Source organism: Talpa europaea (assembly GCF_964194135.1).
Source record: "Talpa europaea genome assembly, chromosome: 15".
Lineage (NCBI taxonomy): Eukaryota > Metazoa > Chordata > Mammalia > Eulipotyphla > Talpidae > Talpa > Talpa europaea.
In genome coordinates this window covers 17,356,459-17,364,042 of record NC_140083.1, presented here as the reverse complement: position 1 = coordinate 17,364,042, position 7,584 = coordinate 17,356,459, and positions in this window count along the sequence as shown.

Below are 7,584 nucleotides of genomic sequence, written 5' to 3'. Positions count from 1 at the left end.
TACTGGAGCCTGAAAGGTGGTGCTAGGATTGGCTGCGCCTGGTCATATCCTCAATCCCATGTGAGGGCAGGCAGTGGGGCACTCTGGTTGGCAGGGCTGGGATGGGAAGGAAAATTCCTCAAAGGAAGAGGATGTTAATTTTAAAAAGAGAGAGAGAGAGAGAGAGGGAAAAAAAAAACAAAAAAAAACCAAAAACAAAACAAACAGCCCTTAGCAGACAAGTAACAAATATTTACCACATTTATCAAATCAGTGATGAGAGTGATTCTTATAACCTACTACTATCCTTACTTAGTTTGTCTAAGTTATCTTGGCAAAAGCAAAACATGACAGAATCTGCAGCTGTCTAGAATGTACTGTGGATTTGGTTTGATCTTCCTGAATCATTTGCAATTAGCCACCACATGAAGTGGTACTTTAGCTGTATGTCTCTAAAAATATCAAATCTATTTTTTCATAAATAAAGGTATTATAGTGATAAAAGCCAACCATAGTTATAATTTAACTTTTTTCAAATATAAAATTTAAACTTATTAAGGATGTTTTAATTAGTAAAATAATTCAAAATTGAGTTATTAAGACAGAGTAATATTGTATAAAACAACTTTAAAATATCTTTAAGCTAAAGCAGATGTGATATATACACACACTAGAATACCAGTTAGCTCTTAAAAAAAAAAAAAAGATGAGCTCTTGCCATTTGCAACATAGATGGAACTGGAAGGGATTATGCTAAGTGAAATAAGTCAGAGGAGAAAGACAAATACTGGATGACTTTCCTTATATGTGGCATGTAAAGAAACAAAACAATGGAACAAACAAAACTAAATCAAAACAAGCCCTTGAAATAAGACTGCAGAACTGAGGCTACCAGAGGCAGCCTGGAAGGTGGAACCAAAGGAGGGAAGTGTGAGACTATTCCCCTAAATCATATACAGTGCTGTAAACTAATGTTACCCCAATAAAATAAATGTTATAGGGGAAAAAAAGTTCTGAATCATTCTTATTTTTCCTAATCAAAATGTAATTTATGATAAAGGAGCCACACACCTACACAGTGTAGACCACATGTAACACAATGAAGTTGGATCACTATTTTTTTGTTAGGACTTTGGATCTTTTTTCTATGAGTCTACCAAGATAATTAAAGTATGATGATGGTAATAGTAATAATAACAATTATAATAATGGCTACAATATGTCAGATGCTTTACCTAATGACTTGATGAGGAGGGTTTAAATCATCTGTGTGTCACAAACAAGGAAACTGAGTTCCTAGAAGTTGTTAGTGGCTCAAATCTATAAGGCTAGTAAGCTCTAAGCACTAAGGTGGACCTAGTCAATTTAAGGGCCAGTTATCTTTTCAGTCTGCCATATTGTTTCCCTAACTCAGCAATGCTGGCGAGAACAAAATGGTGGGGGGGTGCGTGTGTGGGGGGTATTTGTTAAATAGGAATCTAACAACTGAATGTTCTAAAGTTATTGTAGAATCATAAATTGTATACATTTATCAGAAAGAAGTTAACTTCTTAGACTTCAAAATATTCTCCAAAACCAGAGTAGACACAATAGCAGTGTGAAAACGAAAAAGGTGCTAACCCTAAAAGCAATTTCAAGATCAAACTCAATGAGTAAACACATACGAGCCAGAAAGGAAGGCAAGCAGTCCTTACTCAGTCAACAGTGCCTCAAGACACCCCACGGCAAAATGTGAGGATGAGATCTCAGCTCTTCACCAATTTAAAATGTTAAGGGTTTTAATTTAGGATGTGGGGACAGTGAGGGAACTGGATCAAGAACAACTGTATGACAAATATTAATGGTCAACTCTCTCAAGCTGAAAAAGACAGCTTGTAGAACTGTCTCCAAATGTAACAACCTTTTTTTTGAGATTCTCTGGTAAAGCCTTCTAAGAGAGGGCGCTCGTTTGAGATCAGAGAGTAGTATATATTTTGAAATATTGAGGGATTTGTGAAAAGGTCTCTACCCAGTAGTACAGCATTTTTTTCTGTGGACAAGGCTACTTTTTGCCACTGGAGAGTATTAATCATAATAGCACTAGAGAAGGTTGGGCACCATCAAGCCCAGAGTAGGGTTCTCTAAGATATATATCACTAATGATAAGCAAGAGTGACTCCTCCAGCCTTTGCTAACAGACGATTCATTTTATTCACTGCCTCTCTCCTTGCCCCATGTCTTTCGACAAGGCTGAGTCCTTGTCCAGCCTCTGGAGATGACCAATAAACCAAACAAGGTTTAATGATCATGGCAAACATGACCCTTGTCAAGTGACTGGTTTAAGACATGGGCATGAGATGCAATTCTGGCGAAGGAGATTGCCAAAAGTTTCCATGCAAAAGTTTCTAATGCTCTCTGAGAACTAGAAAGTGAGTGCAAATCCACTGGCCCGTATGAACTGTAAGTAAGGAAAGAATGGTGCCCAAGAGAAGTTAGGATTGTGTGACAGAAGAAGGGAAAGGAATGATGCGGGATCAGCACTAACAGACAACTAGACATATGCTTTCTAGGAACTGAATTCTCTCCTTGACATACCTTGGGGGGTAACCCAGGACTAAAATGTTGACAACTCCAGGGGATACCATTCACATCAGTGAAATTTACGACATAGTGGCCTTATACATCCCCTTTGCTCTAGGACATGAGTGCCCCACCAATACCAGACATGAGGCTGGAAAACTTTTTCAGCATCAGTTCTGTCCCTATGCATTGGTTAAACAATCTACCACAATTTGTAATTCCATTGTTCTCACAAGTCTTTGAACATACACAAATATTACCCTCCTGGAGCCAGAGCTGATAAGCATGGCTTGATTATTGTGTACTTAGGGAACAACTGCATTTCATCTTGTAGCTACTTGGCACCAGCGTATGAACTGACTTATATTTGAGGAGAATGTTATAAATAGAATTTTTCTGCATGTAGGTGCATGATTTAAAGCAGGAAGGCAGGCCGAAAGGCCTTTGCAAGGCGATCATAGAAGTGATTACAAACTCTTGAAATAATCATCGATCTTTCTGGAAACACATAACAACATCACGGCAATTAGTATACTTTTTCTTTCTCCTAGAAAAACTGCTCAACTTAACATTTCAGTGTCCTATTTATAACTATTTTGCCTGATTTAATGTTACTCCCCATCCAGATTTTTACTTTCTGAGATTTCAGAATCTGCTGTTCAGGGCTGCTGCTGTTTAATTTCAGTCATTATCTCTAGCAAAATTATGAATTCTAAATTGTTTTACTTGATTATATCTACATGTAGTACCTTAGTAGGTGCATAGTAGGTGTTCATTTTTTGCTGAACACATGGATTACTTACTGGATTAATTTTGTACCAGGAAGGAATAAGTACTAGGAAGAAAATTAATTTATATAAATAAAAAATTTAAAACTTCCAGGTTTAAAATAAATAAGTCATGGGAATGTCATGTATAAATAATGTGGCGACTATAATTAATGATACTACTGTATTGCATATTTGAAGGTTGCTAAAGAGTAGATCTTAAAAGTTCACAAAAAAAGTTTGTAACTATGAATGGTGATGGATGTTAATGAGACTTATGGTGGTGACAATTTTACAATATATACAAATATTGAATCATTTTGTATATCAGAAACCAGTATGTTATATTTCAATTATACCTCTATTAAAAAAAGTTACTGCCCTTTCCTGGGCCCTGGAAACTGAATGGATTGGGCTAGTAAACCTTCAACGTGTACCTGGCTCTGGCATCTTATGACTATTTTAACACAGGCTAGTGCTAACTCAGGAGGCCATAGGAAATGGTATCTTGTTATCAGTTCCTCAATTTATAAATGATTCAGAGGACACATCTCACATTCCCTGTAGTTGCCTTCCTCCTCCTTTTCTTCCTTAAGATTTGTGTCTTCCATTTAAGATCAAAGAGGTTACAGAGGGCAGCGGCATGCTGTTTGGTTAAGGTTGGATGTGATTACATGTTCCTGTGACTGCAGAGACTCAGTGAGGAATGTGGTGGGAAGAATTCTGGTCTCTGAGAGCACATGCTTAGGTACCTGCCCTGCCCAAAGCACACACACAAAATGATGACTTGAGGGAGCTTCGTCCGATTAGCGGCATACAGAACATCTTGCTGAGGAGGTAATATTGGTAAAGTGATACCAAAGAGGGAACAACACAAGAAATGTCACTCTTCCAGGCAGAAGGAACAGCAAGCGCTAAGGCCCAAGACAAGGAAGAAACTGGCTCTCTAAAAAAATAGGAAGGATCTCTCTAAAAAATGTGACAGATAAGCAGTTGATGACAAAGGGAGAAGTAAGAAAGATGAGGTCTGAAAGGGAGATGGGCATGTCCTGACTCAAGCAAGGACTCTTACAGACACGATTTCATTGTCCAGGCACACTATCCTGTATAGAACAAAGCAGAAAGTAGTCTAAGCCCATCAAGGAAAGCAGATTCAAACTCAGAATAACTGCTATTTATATGGAAACAATCAAGCTTCCTTTAAGATGGAAGTTTAATGAAATGAACTTGCCACCATCAGGCTCTGCTGATCTTAGATGCGTGTTTTATGTTGGGCATTTCCAGAAGCTGACAATGGATTCTAGATCTAATCTTCAAGGTTCATTCCTGAAACTTTGATACCAATTTTTTTTTAATATATATTTTATGATTTATTTATTCATGCATACAAGAACTGGGGAACAGGCCAGATGTGTGGGAGGGTGAGAGGATTAAACAGAGGCAGAGCAGAGAACAGAACAGGCAAACTGACTGAAATACACTGCTGAGGGGAGCAGCGGGCGAGACAGGAGAGGTCTGCCACACCATGTGGGTTTCTCCCCGGCCGGCCGGGATCCAACCCGCGCTGTAGAGGCTGCAGACAGCTTCACAGCGCTAAGCTCAAGCGCCTGTGCCACCAGGGAGGCCCATCAATTTTTTTTTTACATTCTGTCAAAGGGCACTTAGGTTGTGTCCAACTCTTGATTATTGTAAATAGTGTTGCAATGTACATGGTGTTAATGTATTCTGAGTAAATACCAGAAATGGGATAGATGAATCATATGGAATTTCTATTTTCAATTATTTGAGTGGTTTGAATCTTCAAACCACTTTCCACAATGGCTACACCAATTTACATTCCCACCAACAATGTACAAGGTCTCCCTTCTCTCCACACCCTCTCCAACTTGCTGTTTCTTGCGCTTTGGATAATAGACATTCTCGCAGGTGTGAGGTGATACCTCCTTGTTGTTTGATTTGCATTTCTTACATAATAAGAGGGTGAACATCTTTTCATGTGCCTGTTGACCTTCTTTATGTCTCTGGAGAAGTGTCTATTCAGAGTATCTTCTCATTGTTTTTGTTGTTGTAGCTTAATTGTATGAATTCTTTATATTTGGGATATTAACCCCATGTTGGATGTGTGTTTTACAAATATCTTCTCCCACTCATCAGGATGTCTTTTCATTTTGATGAGTTTTTTTTTTCACTGTTTTAGTTTGTTGTAGTACCACTTATCTATTTTTGCATTTATCTTCCTTGAGGTTGGAGTCAAATTCCTAAAGATATCTCTTAGGGCTGATGTCAAATAGTATGTTGCCTGTTTTCTACTGTGTAATTTATGATTTCAGATCTTATATCCAAGTCTTTAATCCATTTTGAATTTTTTATGTATTGTGTTAGTGGTTGTTTCATTCATTTGCACATGGCTGTTCAGTTTTCCCAACACCATTTATTGAAGACTTCCCTTGCTCCACTGTAAGTTCTTTACTCCTTTGTTGTAAATTAGTTGTCCTGTATATGTCAATTCTGCTCCATTGATCACCATGTCTATTTTTATTCCAATACCATACTGTTTTAGTTAATATCATTTTGCAGTGTAGTTTGAAGTTGAAGAGTGTGATACCTACATTTTTGTTCTTTTTCCTCTGGATCATTTTAGCTATTTGGCAGGGGGGGTCTTTCATATAAATTTTGTGATTTTTTTGTTGTTGTTCTATTTCTGCACCACACCAATTATCAAGGTTGTTCTTTTCAAGTCTCTGACCATCTAGCCAGTGACTGGTTATAGAGACTGACACAGATCATGTTTCCTTCAAGTTGAAGTATATGATAAAAGGCATTGCCTGAAATCCTACCTACTGAGATTTGCCCTCTGCTCTCCTTCAAGACAATTGCTCATAGGGGCTGTGGTGTGCAAAAGTACTCATCCAGCTGGTAGTGCATACTTTCGACAGCTACAAGCTAATTGGCCAATAACGCTATGAAGGCAAGGGACAGACTGGTGACAGCAAAGTTCAGAAATAGGGTAGTTAAGAGCACAGAATGGGGAGAAATCTCACACAAATTTAACATGCCTCCTTAGTCTGCACTGGTCCTATCTACTAGGTCTAGGTGACCTACTAGATGAAGTAGTGCTACATAAAGGAGTGCTACTGAAATGCTACTTTATGAGTAGGTAGCTAGCACCTGACATCCCATGGTCTCCTAATGCTAGTAGGAAGTGGAACTGTTTTCTCAAAAGGAAAATAGCAATCTCCTTAAAGGGGGCATGGCCTTACTGCAAAATCCTGTGGGCATCTTTTGTGACTCTCCTGGTGAGACTTGATTCTGATTTTGGTAAGCATCACGATCTTCCAGATACTTTGAGAGGGCTGAGAAGCAGAACTGCTTAGACTGTAGCCTGGGTCACCTAGAGACTGTTTTTGCACTGCCATCTTTTCAGGTCACCTAGAAAGTAAGTGCAAAACACCTACATGTTATATGCTGGGTCTAATATCCTAGACACCACAAGGTACTGTACCCATCTTAGTTGAATAGGCAAGGTGTAGAAGGGCTATTTCAACATGGGGAGACCACTGAATCCCTGGGAATTTTACTAAGGACTCAAGTCCCTATATTCCCATGAGATCCAGACTATCTTTAGCATACAGTATCTTTACCAAGGCACTAGCCAATTTGGTATTTCCTGCTCTGCATCAATAGTGGACTAATGCAGAAAATGTCCTCATGTAGCAAATCACTAGAGTTGATATCCATGGGACATAGTTATAAAACTATTTCTGTCTCTACCAAGTAAAAGAAAACAATCGCTAGTGGGCTCCACAAACAAAATGGGTAAAAATACAGTGCTAGACCAAATATAAATCAATGGCAGAAGCGAAACAAAGTTGCTCCAATAAGGGTATTATTTCATATACAGCAATTATAATTCAGACCACAAGATTTAAGTTTTATTATAGAATTCACTGTCATTCTCCAGAACCATTCATCTTTTTCACTGGTCAAATGGAAGACTATTTGGTGAGATGACAGAAATGACCACATTTGTAGTTTTCGACTCTTTGGTGGTTGCATTAACCTCTGTAATTACTCCAGAGATATGTTACGTTTTCACTAATTATTTTGGTAGGGAGAGAAGGCTCTAATGATCTCCCCTTGGCTCTTCCACCACAGGGAAAATTATTCCTTCGGGCAGGAAACCAATGTTGAGATTCTGTAAAGGATATCTGTCCCACCTACACTTAGGATATGAACTGTGAAATGGGGGTTTTGGGGTGGGGGAATGTTTCAGTGCTCC